Source organism: Gorilla gorilla, chromosome 10 (genome assembly GCF_029281585.2).
Source record: "Gorilla gorilla gorilla isolate KB3781 chromosome 10, NHGRI_mGorGor1-v2.1_pri, whole genome shotgun sequence".
NCBI lineage: Eukaryota > Metazoa > Chordata > Mammalia > Primates > Hominidae > Gorilla > Gorilla gorilla.
The window spans coordinates 121,125,967-121,139,476 of NC_073234.2; the positions used below are offsets into that span (position 1 = coordinate 121,125,967).

Genomic DNA, 13,510 nt, shown 5'->3' on the forward strand with positions numbered 1-13,510 from the left:
TCATGATCCACCCATCTCAGCCTCCCAAAGTGCTGGGATTACAGGCGTGAGCCACCACCTGGCCAATTTCATTCATTTTTATGGCTGAGTAGTATTCCATGGTGTGTGTGTGTGTGTGTGTGTGTGTGTGTGATATGATATATGATATATATATGATATAAGATATATTTTATATATATATGTATATATATCACACACACACACATATGTGTATGTCTCACAGTTTTTTATCCAATCATCCATTGATAAACACTTAGGTTGATTCCAGGATTTTGCCATTGTGACTAGTGCTGTCATAAATGTATGAGTGCAGGTGTCTTTTCTGATAAAATGATTTCTTTTCCTTTGGGTAGATACCCAGTAGCAGGATTGATGGATTGAAGAGTAGTTCTATTTTTAGTTCTTAGACAAATTTCCATATTGTTTTTTATAGATGTCATACTAATTTACACTTCCACCACCAATGCATAAGCTTCCTTTTTCTCCTTGCCAATATCTGTTGCCTTTGGACTTTTTACTAATAGCCATCCTGACTGGTGTGAGATGGTTTCTCATTGTAATTTTGATTTGCATTTCTCTGATGATTAGTGATGTTGAGCATTTTTCATTTGTTTGCTGGCCACTTGTATGTCTTCTTTTGAAAAGTCTCTGTTCATGTTCTTCGCCCACTTTCTAATGGGGTTATTTGTTGTTGTTGTTGTTTTTCTTGTTGTTTGAGTTCCTCATGGATTCTGGATATTATCCCTTGCAAAACTGCACATATTTTCTCTCATTCTGTAGGTTGTCTGTTTACTCTGTTGATTATTTCTTTTGCTTTGCAAAAGCTTTTTAGTTTAATTAAGTCCCATTTGTCTCATTTTGATCGTGTTGCATTCCTTTTGAGGACTTAGTAATAAATTCTTTGCCTGGACCAGTGTCCAGAAGAATTTTTCCTGGGTTTTCTTCTAGGGTTTTTATAGTTTCAGGCCTTATGTTTAATTCTTTAATCCATCTTGACTTATTTTTGGCATATGGTGACAGATAGGGGCCCAGTTTCATTCTTTAGCATATGGTTCTTCAATTTTCCCAGCACCATTTATTGAATAAGGTGTTTTTTCTGATTTTATATTTTTGTCAACTTTTTCAAAGATTGGTTGGTTGTAGATATGTGGCTTTATTTCTGGGTTCTCTATTCTGTTCCATTGATCTATGTGTCTATTTTTATGCTAGTACCATGCTGTTTTGATTACCATAGCTTTATAGTATAATTTGAAGTGAAATAATGTGATAGCTCCAGCTTTATTCTTTTTGCTTGGGATTGCTTTGGCTATTTGGGCTCTTTTTCAGTTCCATATGAATTTTAGGATAGTTTTTTTTCTAACTCTGTAAAGAATGACATTGATAACTTAATGGGAACTGTTGAATGTGTAGATTGCTTTGGGACGTATAGTCATGTTAACAATATTGATTCTTCTGATCCATGAGCATGGGATGTTTTTCCATTTGTGTCATCTATGTATTATTTCATCAGTGTTTTGTAGTTCTCCTTGAAGAGATCATTCACCTCCTTGGTTAAGTGTGTTCCTAGGTATTTTATTTTTTTGCAGCTATTGTAAATGGGATTGAGTTCTTAACTTGCTTTTCAGCTTGATTGTTGTTGGTATATAGAAATGCTACTAATTTTTGTACATTGATTTAGTATTCTGAAACTTTTCTGAAGTCATTTATCAAATCTAGAAGTCTTTTGGATTAGGGTTTTCTAGATATAAGATCATACCAACTGTGAATACAGATAATTTGACTTCCTCTTTTTAAATTTGGATGCCTTTTATTTCTTTCTCTTGACTGACTGCTCTAGCTAGGACTTCTCATACTCTGTTGAGTAGAAGTGGTAATAGTGAGCATCCTTATCTTGTTCCAGTTCTTATGAGGAATGCTTTCAACTTTTCCCTGTTGAGTATGATGTTGGCCGTGAATTTCTCATCTGTGGTTTTTATTATTTTTAGGTATGTTCCTACTACACCTAGTTTGGTAAGGCCTTTTATCATTAAGTGATGCTAGATTTTATCAAATATTTTTTCTGCACCTATTCATAAGATTATATGGTTTTTGTTTTAATTCTGTTTATGTGGTGAATTGCATGTATTGATTTGCATATGTTGAACCAACCTTGCATCCCTGGAATAAAACCCATTTGATTGTGTTGTATCATCTTTTTGATGTGCTATTGGATCTAGTTAGCTAGTCTTTTGTTCAGGATTTTTGCATTTATGTGGAACTCACAAACTCTTATGTCAGGACTTTTCAAAGCCTAATCTGTAAAACACTGAATGAAAAGAACCTGTGGGATTATATATAAATGCATATTTCTGGGATCCTCCCCCAAATTATAAGTCAAATTTCTGAGGAAATCAATCTCAAATTTGCATTTTTGTAAAGTTCTCACATGATTTATAGTCATTCCAAAGCTTGAGAATCAACTTAATATTTTACTTCCATTGAAAATATTTAGTGTTCTCTATCATAGAGCCATGAAGAATATTAAGGTGATCTTTAAAAATTGCAGCCATACACAATGTCAAACTTAATTTACAAACACAATTATCTCTTTATTAAAAGTAACAAGTAAGAATTTCTTAAATTGCATTGTTAAATGTTTTTACCTTTCATAGGATCCTTACCAGAAACACAATTTCTTGTGCTTGTGGCAGTCTTATAATGAAATACATAATAACTAATGTTTTTAAATCCAAGAAATTTTTATCTATGCTACCAACAAACACAATGACAGCACTACTGTAGAAATTCACCCAGTCCACATCATTTACATATATGTTCTAGTTAAAATAATGCTAGGTATTGTAACAAACAAACCTCCAAATCTCAATGCCTTAAAAAAGAGAATTTTACTCACTCATGCAATAGTCCAGTGAAGATATTTCCTTAAAAATATTTATTTCCATAGGTTATTGGGGAAGGGGTGGTGTTTGGTTACATGAGTAAGTTGTTTAGTGGTGACTTGTGAGATTTTGGTGCACCCATCACCTGAGCAGTATACACTGCATCCTATTTGGAGTCTTTTATCCCTCACCCACTTCTCACCCTTCCCCCTGGGTCCCCAAAGTCCACTGTGTCATTGTCATGTCTTTGCATCCTCATAGCTTAGCTATCACTTATGAGTGGGAACATACGATATTTGGTTTTCCATTCCTGAGTTACTTCACTTAGAATAATAGTCTCTGATCTCATCCAGGTGGTTGCGAATGCCATTAATTCATTCCTTTTTACAGCTGATTAGTATTCCATTATATATATATACATATATATGTGTATATATATACATATATATGTGTATATATATACATATATATGTATATATATACATATATATGTATATATATACACATATATATGTATATATATACACATATATATGTATATATATACACACATATATATGTGTATATATATATATACACATATATATGTATATATATCACAGTTTCTTTATCCACTTGTTGGTTGATGAGCATTTGGGTTGGTTCCACGTTTTTGCAATTGTGAATTGTGCTGTTATAAACATACATGTGCAAGTATCTTTTTCATATAATGACTTCTTTTCCTCAGGGTAGATACCCAGTAGTGGGATTGCTGGATCAAATGGTAGTTCTACTTTTAGTTCTTTAAGGAATTTCCACACTGTTATCATATTGGCTGTACTAGTTTACATTCCCACCAGCAGTGTAGAAGTGTTCCCTGTTTACCGCATCCATGCCAACATCTAATATTTTTTGATTTTTTGATTATGTCTATTCTTGCAGGACTAAGGTGGTATCACATTGTGGTTTTGATTTGTATTTCCCTTATCATTAGCGATGTTGAGCATTTTTTCATATGTTTGTTGGTCATTTGTATATTTTCTTTTGAGAATCATCTATTCATGGCCTTAGCCCACTTTTGGATGAGATTCTTTGTTTTTCTCTTGCTGATTTGTTTGAGTTCACTGTGGATCTGGATATTAGTCCTTTGTCAGATGTATAAATTGTGGAGAATTTCTCAGACTCTGTGAGTTGTCTATTTATTCTGCTGACTGTTCCTTTTGCTGTGCAAAAGCTCTTTAGCTAATTAAGTCCCAGCTATTTATCTTTGCTTATATTGCATTCGCTTTTGGGCTCTTGGTCATGAAATCCTTGCCTAAGCCAAAGTCTAGAAGGGTTTTTCCAATGTTATCTTCTAGAATTTTAATACTTTCATGTCTTAGATTTAATTCCTTAATCCATCTTTAGCTGATTGTTTTTAGAAGGTGAGAGATGAGGATCCAATTTCATTCTCCTACATGTGGCTAGCCAATTATCCTAGCACCATTTGTTGAACAGGGTGTCCTTTCCCCACTTTATGTTTTTGTTTGCTTTGTTGAAGATCATTTGGCTGTATTTGGGTTTATTTCTGGGTTCTGTATTCTGTTCCATTGGTCTATGTGCCTTTTTTTTTTTTTTACCAGTACCATGCTGTTTTGGTGACTATGGCCTTATAGCATAGTTTAAAATCAGGTAATGTAATGCCTCCAGATTTGTTCTTTTTGTTTAGTCTTGCTTTGGCTAGGTGGGCTCTTTGTTGGTTCCATATGAATTTTAGAATTGTTTTTCTAATTGTGTGAAGAACGATGGTGGAATTTTGATGGGAATAGCATTGAATTTGTGGATTGCTTTTGGCAGTATGGTCATTTTCACAATATTGATTCTACCCATCCATGAGCATGGGATGTTTTTTCATTAGTTTGTGTCATCTATGATTTCTCTCAGCAGTGTTTTATAGTTTTTCTTGTAGAGGTCTTTCACCTCCTTGTTTAGGTATATTCCTAAGTATATATCTTTTTATTTTTGCAGCTATTGTAAAAGGGGTTGTGTTCTTCATATGATTCTCAGCTTGGTCACTGGTGGTGTATAGAAGAGCTACTGATTTGTGTACATTAATTTTGTACCCAGAAACTATGCTGAACTCTTTCATCAGTTCTAGGAGCTTTCTGGAGGAGCTTTAGGGTTTTCTAGGTAAACAATTATATCATCAGCAAACAGTGACAGTCTGACTTCCTCTTTACCAATTTGGATCTCTTTTATTTCTTTGTCTTGTCTGATTGCTCTGGCTAGGACTTCAAGTACTATGTTGAAGAGGAGTGGTGAGAGTGTGCATCCCTGTCTTGTTCTAGCTCTCAGAGGGAAGGGTTTCAACTTTTCCTCATTCAGTATTATGTTGGCTGTGGGTTTGCCATAGATGGCTTTTATTACATTGAGATATGTCCCTTGCGTGGTGATTTTGCTGAGAGTTTTAATCATAAAGGGATGCTGGATTTTGTCAAATGCTTTTTCTGCATCTATTGAGATGATCATGTGATTTTTGTTTTTAATTCTGTTTATGTGTTATATCACATTTATTGATTTGCATATGTTAAACCATCCCTGCATCTTTGGTATAAAACCCACTTGATCATGGTGGATTATCTTTTTGATATGTTGTTGGATTCAGTTAACTAGTATTTTGTTAAATGATTTTAGCATTTATTTTCCTCAGGGATATTGGTCTGTAGTTTTCTTTGTTGGTTATGTCCTTTACTGGTTTTGGTATTTGGGTGATACTGGCCTCATAGAATGATTTAGGGAGGGTTCCCTCTTTCTCTATCTTGTGAAATAGTGTCAATAGGATTGGTACCAATTCCTCTTAAATGTCTGGTAGAATTCTGCTGTGAGTCTGTCTGGACCTGGACATTTTTTTGTTGGTAATTTTTACATTACCATTTCACTCTCACTGCTTGTTTTTGTCTGTTCAGGATATCTAATTCTTCCTGATTTATGCTAGAGGGTTGTATGTTTCCAGAAATTTATCCACCTCATCTAGGTTTTCTGGTTTATGTGCATAAAGGTGTTCATAGTAGCCTTGAATGATCTTTTATATTTCTGTGGTGTCAGTTGTAATATCTCCCATTTCATTTATTATTGAGCTTATTTGGATTTTCTCTCTTCTTGGTTAATCTTGCTAATGACATATCAATTTTATTTACCTTTTCAAAGAGCTAGCTTTTTGTTTCATTTATCTTTTTTTTTTTTGGTTTCAATTTCATTTAGTTCTACTCTGATCTTGGTTATTTCCTTTCTTCTGCTGGGTTTGGGTTTGGTTGGTTTTTGTGTCTTTAGTTCCTTGAGGTGTGACCTTACATTGCCTGTTTGTGCTCTTTCAGGCTTTTTGATATAGGTGTTTAGGGCTACGAACTTTTCCTCTTCACATCGCCTTTGCTGTATTCCAGAGGTTTTGATAGGTTGTGTCACTATTGTCATTCAGTTCCAAGAATTTTTAAATTTCCATCTTGATTTCATTTTTGACCCAATAATTATTCAGGAGCAGGTTATTTAATTTCCATGTATTTGCATGGCTTGGATACATTGCTGGTGAGATGGTGTAATCTTTTGAGGGTGTTCAAGAACTTCGTTTTGTCATATTGCCAGAATTATTTTTCTGGTTCCTTCTCATTTGGGTAGACTATGTTAGAGAGAAGATCTGGAATTCAAGGGCTGCTGTTCAAATTCTTTTATCCCACAGGGTAATCCCTTGATGTGGTGTTCTCTGCTTTCCCCTAGGAATGGGGCTTCCTGACATCCAAACTGTAGTGATTGCTTTCCACGTCTGGGTCTAGCCACCCAGCGGAGCTACCAGACTCCGGGCTGGTACTGGGGAGTGTCGGCAAAGAGTCCTGTGATGTGATCCATCTTCAGGTCTTCAGCCACGGGTACCAGCATCTGCTCCAGTGGAGGTAGTAGGGGAGTAAAGTGGACTCTTTGAGGGTCATTGGCTGTGTTTTTGTTTAACGCACTGGTTTTGTGTTGCTTGGCCTCCACCCAGGAGGTGGTGCTTTCAAGAGAACATCAGCTGTGATCCTATAGGGAGGATGCAAACTTGCCCTAGGGACACCTAGTTAGGTATTCAGGTTTCTCAGGTGGTGGGCAGGGCCATAGAGCCGTCAAGAGATTATGACCTTTGTCTTGGGCTACCAGGGTGGGTAGAGAAAGACCGCCAGGTCAGGGTGGAGATAGGCATGTCTGGGCTCAATCTCTCCTTGGGTAGGGCTTGCTGTGCTGCTGTGGGGGGTGGGGGGGTGGTTCCCAGTCTAATGGTATTGTATTCCCAGGGGGATTATGGCTCCCTCTGCTGAGTCATACAGGTCCCCAGGGACATGCAGCCCACAGTCCTAAAAGCCAGTCTCACTCTCGCTGTGTCCCCGCCACCCCCACCCCACCAATTGCACCAAGTTTACTTCCAGACAGCTGGTGACCAGGGCTGAGAACTTGCCCCAGATCATGAGCCTCCCTGTTGAGAAAGCAAGCCGACTCACAGTTTTTTGGTGTCTCAGGGAGCCTGCTGTGGTGATCCAGTTCCTTCAAAAGGTCTGTGGATTCTCTCAGCATTCTTGGTATGTTCCTGCAGTAGTTCTTGGCGCAAAAGTTCGTGATGTGAGTCTCCACACACTGCTGTGCCTCTCCAAGCGGGAGCTGCAAGCTAGTCCTACCTCCTATCTGCCATCTTAATCTAAAGTTCCATGATAGTATTTTAAACCAAATATATAAATAAATGATATAGAAAAAAGTATACAACAAGACCAGGTTGCTTTTTCTCTCTCAAAAAACATGGTTGATTTGGCATTAGAAAATTACTAATAAAGTTCAGTACGTTAATAGAAAAGAGAAGGGAAATCACATAATCGTACTGACAGATGTAGAAAAATATTTGATAACATTTAATACCAGTTCGGAACTTAAGAAGATTCACAGCAAACTAAAATAGAGGGAACTTCCTTAATTTGATAAATACCTATAAAAGAAATCTACTGAAAACTCTATATTCAATGGTAAAATATTGAACAGTTTCTTCCCAAGATTGGGGTTGAAGAAGAAATACTACTGATCTATTCACTATTCAGCATTGTATTGGAGGGCCCAGCATGTGCAATAAAGGCAAGAAAAAGGAATAAAATGCATAAAAATACAAAAAGAAGCAATTATTGTTATTCATATATGTAATGATTGTGTATCTAGAAAATCTCAAGTAATCCGACATATTAAAATCAATAGTGAATTAAGCAAAACTACAAAACATTATAAAGAGAAATTAAACAAGACCTAAATAAATACAGAGACATACTACGGCTTCTCCTCAAAATGAGCTAGTTTCAATGCAATCTTAATAAAAATCCAGTAGCTTTTATTGGAAATTATCAAGTTGCTTTAGAAAATTTATACGGAAATGCAAACTCCTCCCCCAACAACCAAGGCAATCTTGAGGAGGAAGAACAAGTTTAGACCTCATATACTGCTGGATGTTAAGAGTTTTATAGCTACAGTAATTAAAACAGCATGACATTCTTGACATAAAAATAGACAAACCAATGGAGCAAAATAAAGTACAGATAGAGACTCGCACATATATGAACACATGATTTATGACAAAGGGAATATAGGAAAGCCCTGGAAAGTGGGTACTCTCCTTAATAAAATGTTTTGGTTACATGGAAAAAATAATATTGACTCCTGTCTACATCATATTCAAAAAAACTAATTCTAGATGGATTTTGAATCTCAATGTGTAAGAAAAAAATAGTTTTATAAGATAACATATCTTCATGATAACTGGGGTGGGCAAAGATTTCTGAAACAGGATATGAAACCACTAAACAAAATGTAATTCATTTATAAATTTGGGTATATTAAAATTAGGAATTATGTTCATTAAAGGGCACTATTTGGCATGTGAAAATGCAAACCACCTAGTTGGAGATGTTTTAAGTATATATAACCAACAATCAGACTCATGTTTAATCTTACAAATCACTTATTTAAAAAGATAGACATGCCAGTTTAAAACTGGGCAAAATAATTAAGCACTTTACATCTAATTAAACCATAAGCACACAATAAGCTCGAGGTCATCAGGGAAAGACAAATTGAAATCATAATCCAATACCATTACAAACTTATTAGACTGACAATTTCAAATGTTGGTGAAGATGTGGAGCCACTGGAACTCTGTTTGTAGGATGAATTTGAAGGGTGAAAACTGATATGACCACTTGAAAAAACTGTACATTTGTATATGCTATGACCCAGAAATTTCATTTCCAAGTACGTACTTAAGATAAATGCTTATATTTATTTGCCAGAAATACCTGCAGAAGATGTAATGCCATATGAAGTACACAGCATTCCCAGTGAAGAATTCCGTCCTAAATATTCAAGCTGAATCTACTGAAGCTTATAACCTTAATCCAGTTTACAGTGAATTCAGGGTGTCTTAGACCATTGTGTTGCTATAAAGGAATACCCGAGGCTGGGTAATTTATAAAGAAAAAAGGTTTATTTGGCTCACAGTTCTGCAGGCTATATAAGAAGCATGGTGCCAGCAACTGATTCTGGTGAGGGCTTCAGGAATCTTCTAATCATGGCAGAAGGTGCAGAGGGAGCAGGCATGAACCAAGACTGAATCTTGATTGAGAAAAAAAATGACCTCTAAAAGACAGTCTTGTGACGGTTGGGGAAATTTGAATGCTCAATATCAGATGTTATTTTAAAGTTACCATTATTTTTCAGGGTGTGAAAATGATATAGAGGCATGTTCTTATACTCAGGAGGTAACTGCTGACGTATTTATGGGTGAAGTGTCATGATATCTGCAACTTATTTTCAAATATTTAGCAAAAAAACAACGTATAGATGGATGATAGATGAATGGATGTAGATGCAGCTCTAAAAATAGCATGAGAAATAAGGTAAATATGACAAAATGTTAACAGTTGTTTAATTTAGGCAGTGGGTATTTGGTGTTTATTTTGCCATTTTATCAACTTATCTGTATATTTAAAATTTTAATATATTCCTGAATTATGTATTTTAATAGGATTTTGTACTTAGCTTATTTAGAAGGTACAAATATCTTGGCAGAAGGTGCAGAGGGAGCTTGTCACATGGCTCCCTCTCTTGTTATGTGACATGCCTGCTCCCTCTGCACCTTCTGCCATGATTAGAAGATTCCTGAAGCCCTCACCATATTTATGGTGCAAAATATGGTGAGTATGGTACAAATTTTACTCTACTTTAAGAAAATAAACATTAGAAATTCTAGAATATATATTATGGGTATAGGTTATGTTAGAAAGAGCACTGAAACTCTAATCAGAGAACTTAAAGTGGAAAAAAAAAAACCCTTTGGCTCCACATTAGAAGTCTGGTTCATGAATATACATTTATACATTTCAGGTTAAAATAAAATACTTACTGTATGTATACATCACCTTTTAATGATTCCCAGATTGAGCTACGTTTTTCCAATGAGCCAACCAGCTACTAGTGCCAGTTAACTCCAGATGAGAGGGATTCCTCTGTATACTTTGCGTATGGAAAGAATGTAGCATCCAGTTAATAACTGGTTCAGTGATTGTGATTGGAATAGCCATCTGTTAGTGTAGTTGGGTATTCCAAGAGATAACAGGATGAGTAAAGACTGTCCTGGCCTTCTAGGGAGCCTCATGCAATATGGTGGTGAGAAGCCCAGGTCTTGAAGCAGAGGGACATGTGGTTAATTCCTGGAGGTATAATCTTGGGAAAATCACTTAACCAACATGAGCCTCAGTTTTCTCATATGAAGGATGAGATCTACCTTGCAGAGTTTTGGTAGGGCTTAAATGTGACCATGACTCTATAGCAACTGTATAATGTGGGTGCACCAGCAACAATGAATTAATTGTTGGTGGTATCATGTATAGGAATGTCTAGTCAGAGGAAGAGAGTTCTAAGGCTGTAGTTGCTGCTGAAGACACATAGTAAATAGGGGTTCTGCTGTTTCAAAAAAAATGCTAAAAGGGAGAAATGGGCTAAATTTATCAAGCATGCTTAAAACAACCTGACTCATAAATTGGCTAGACCAATTTTCTACAAAAGATTCCCAGGATCCTAGGCATTGGTATCACCTGCTGCACTTTTACAAGATGCAGACTCCTGAGCCAAGCCCTGTACCTACTGGGTCAGAAGCTCTCGAAATGAGGCCTGAGAAGCTTTATTTTAACAGGTATGAAAGCCACTGAGTGTTGAGACTGTCTACCCTGTTCACCGCTGTATTCCCTGCACCTAGCAGAATGTCTGAGGAGCTCAGTAAATCCTGGGTGGTTAAATGGACAAACAGATGAATCAATAACATGACTCTGACAAATAGGGCAGAGTAGGAGTTCTGATTTCTGCTCTTTCTTACATATGCCTTAGGCTGCAAGTTGCCTTCTCCTCTCTTCTTTTTCCTTTTAACGCTGTCCTTAGGGTCGTCATCACCTGATTTTGCTGCAGAGACTTGGTGAGGCAGAAAAAGGTGAACCCCGGGCCTTTCCCTGCCTGAGAAGTCCCAACCTGTGAGCTAGATTTATTTACAGCAGTGGATTGAGCAGTGCTTCTCAATCCTGGCTGCACTTTAGAATGACCTGAGGCTTGGCCCGCACCCTAGACAAATTAAATCAGAATAACTGGAATGGAGGTCCAGGTATTGAAATTTTTCAAAAGCTCCCAAGTGATTCTGTTTCATAGTGAAGTTGAGAACCACTGGCAAACCATAATATGGATACCTCTAAAAATCTTAGTGTTGAGTGCAAAAGGTGGTAAACAATTTATAGCACGTTACTACTTAAGGATATGAAACTTTAATATACACACAAAACCAAGTTCTGTGTTTTTTGGAGATAATCTAAGGACATATAAGAAATCCCAGGAAGGAAGACAGGAGAGGGAAATGGGAGGAAACAGGAGCGAGAATAGAGAATAAATGGGGAAATATAAAATAAAACAAGACAGCGAGATTACACAGACCTTAAAGACTAAAAAGCGTGGCTCCCAAACATCAAATCACCATAGTTAGTATGAACAGGGCAGTCATGTGTACTAGACACAGTGTAATTGGTTTACACACCTTATGTCTGTTAATCTTCATAACAACTCTGAGGTAGGTGTTACTATTTAGAGTCATTTTATAGAGGAGGAAACCAAGGCTTAACCAAGATCATACAACTAGTAAGTGACAGATTTGGGTATAAGCCCTGTCTACCTGGATGGAGTCCAGGCTCTGTTTGCTCCATTCATCACCTCTTTGAGTCCTCTCGAGCACCTGCTGGAAAGAAAATGTCCTCCTCCCCAAGCCCACGTCTCTGCTAGGCAGCTCAGGAACCACCAGCACATACTTCATCCCAGCCCTTGCCAAAGATGGGAATGAGAATGACCATCCAATGTTCTGTGCCCAATGCAGAAGAAAACCTACATACAACCTTCCTGACCTGGAAACGTCCAAAATCAGCCTCAGTTTCCTAATGAGCCTTTCCCTGCCTGAAAAGTCCCAACCCGTGAGCTAGATTTATATACAGCAGTGGATTGAGCAGTGCTTCCCAATCCTGGCTGAAGACAAGCAATATTTGTTGGGTTCAAGGAATAGAAAAAAGCCTCGCATGGCTGGAATAGAAGAGGAGGATGGTGGGTGCTGCAGCAGAGAAGGCGGGGGCTCAGAGCTCTTCACTTCCCACCAGACATTCCTTTTCCCTTGGGGATGGACTGAGCATGTGGAAGATTTTCCATGCAACTTCATATCCACTATTCACAACACCTGCCTCTGAGGACGTGATCTTCCTACCAATCTCAGGACCTTTCAAAATTAATTATAATAAAAATGTATTTATTGAGGCAGGCACAAATATTAGTCTCCATTTTCTTCAGAGAAAACAGAAGCATACAGCCGTAGCTTGAACAAAATTTCCCAGCCAGAAAGGGATGAGGGAGGAGAGACCGGAAGTACAAGCTCCTCTTATCTGAGTTGCTGCCGTCTAGAAGTGAGCTGACTCTCTGACAGCCCTTCTCCTCTCCTCACTGGATATCCAGTTTCCAGGTAGGTCCTTCCAGGTAGGCGCCCCCCTGACCTCAATGCGTGCTCCAGCTCTGGGGTGCATTCACAGGGGTAGGACATAGAAGGTAAACTCTGACCAGCTGCATGTGCAGCTACCTCTGCAGAAAAAATCAAGAGGCGCTGGAAGCCCTTCTCCCTTTGCTTAACAACATCTCCCCTGCTGCCCCACAGCAGTATCTGAAGTTCCCCTGTTGGCTTATGGAAATAAAGGCTTTTGTTAAAATATAAATCTGTAATCTGACGGGATGTGAAAGGATTAAGGGATGGGCTGCCCAAACTTTACTGTGCTTGACACTCAACTTATAAGTGTATTGGAAATGCAGATCTTAGGTTCTTATACCACAGATTCTGATTCAACAGGCACCAAATGGGGCCCAGGTAGCTGCAATTCCAACAAACACTTCAGGTGTTTCTGATGCTCGTGTTCTCTGAATCTCGTTTTGAGAAACACTGTGTGACTATGAACTCTTCAATTAGTTAATGAGACTTGGCCCAGAGGTCAATTTTGTCTATAATGAAGCAGAGAGGAGAAAGACACAGCTGCTCCCCCTCTGACTTGGTCTTT

At 37.6% G+C, this 13,510-nt stretch overlaps 1 long non-coding RNA gene across 1 annotated transcript in view; it reads left to right on the top strand.

Annotated features, from left to right (window-relative positions):
• The first annotated feature begins 12,853 nt into the window (after nt 1-12,853).
• The window catches only part of LOC134756586 (uncharacterized), a 39,929-nt gene continuing 39,272 nt past the window's right edge, over nt 12,854-13,510 (top strand). Inside the window, exon 1 of the long non-coding RNA XR_010129410.1 lies at nt 12,854-12,927. This is a non-coding gene — a long non-coding RNA (uncharacterized lncRNA). The remainder of the gene's footprint in view (nt 12,928-13,510) is intronic.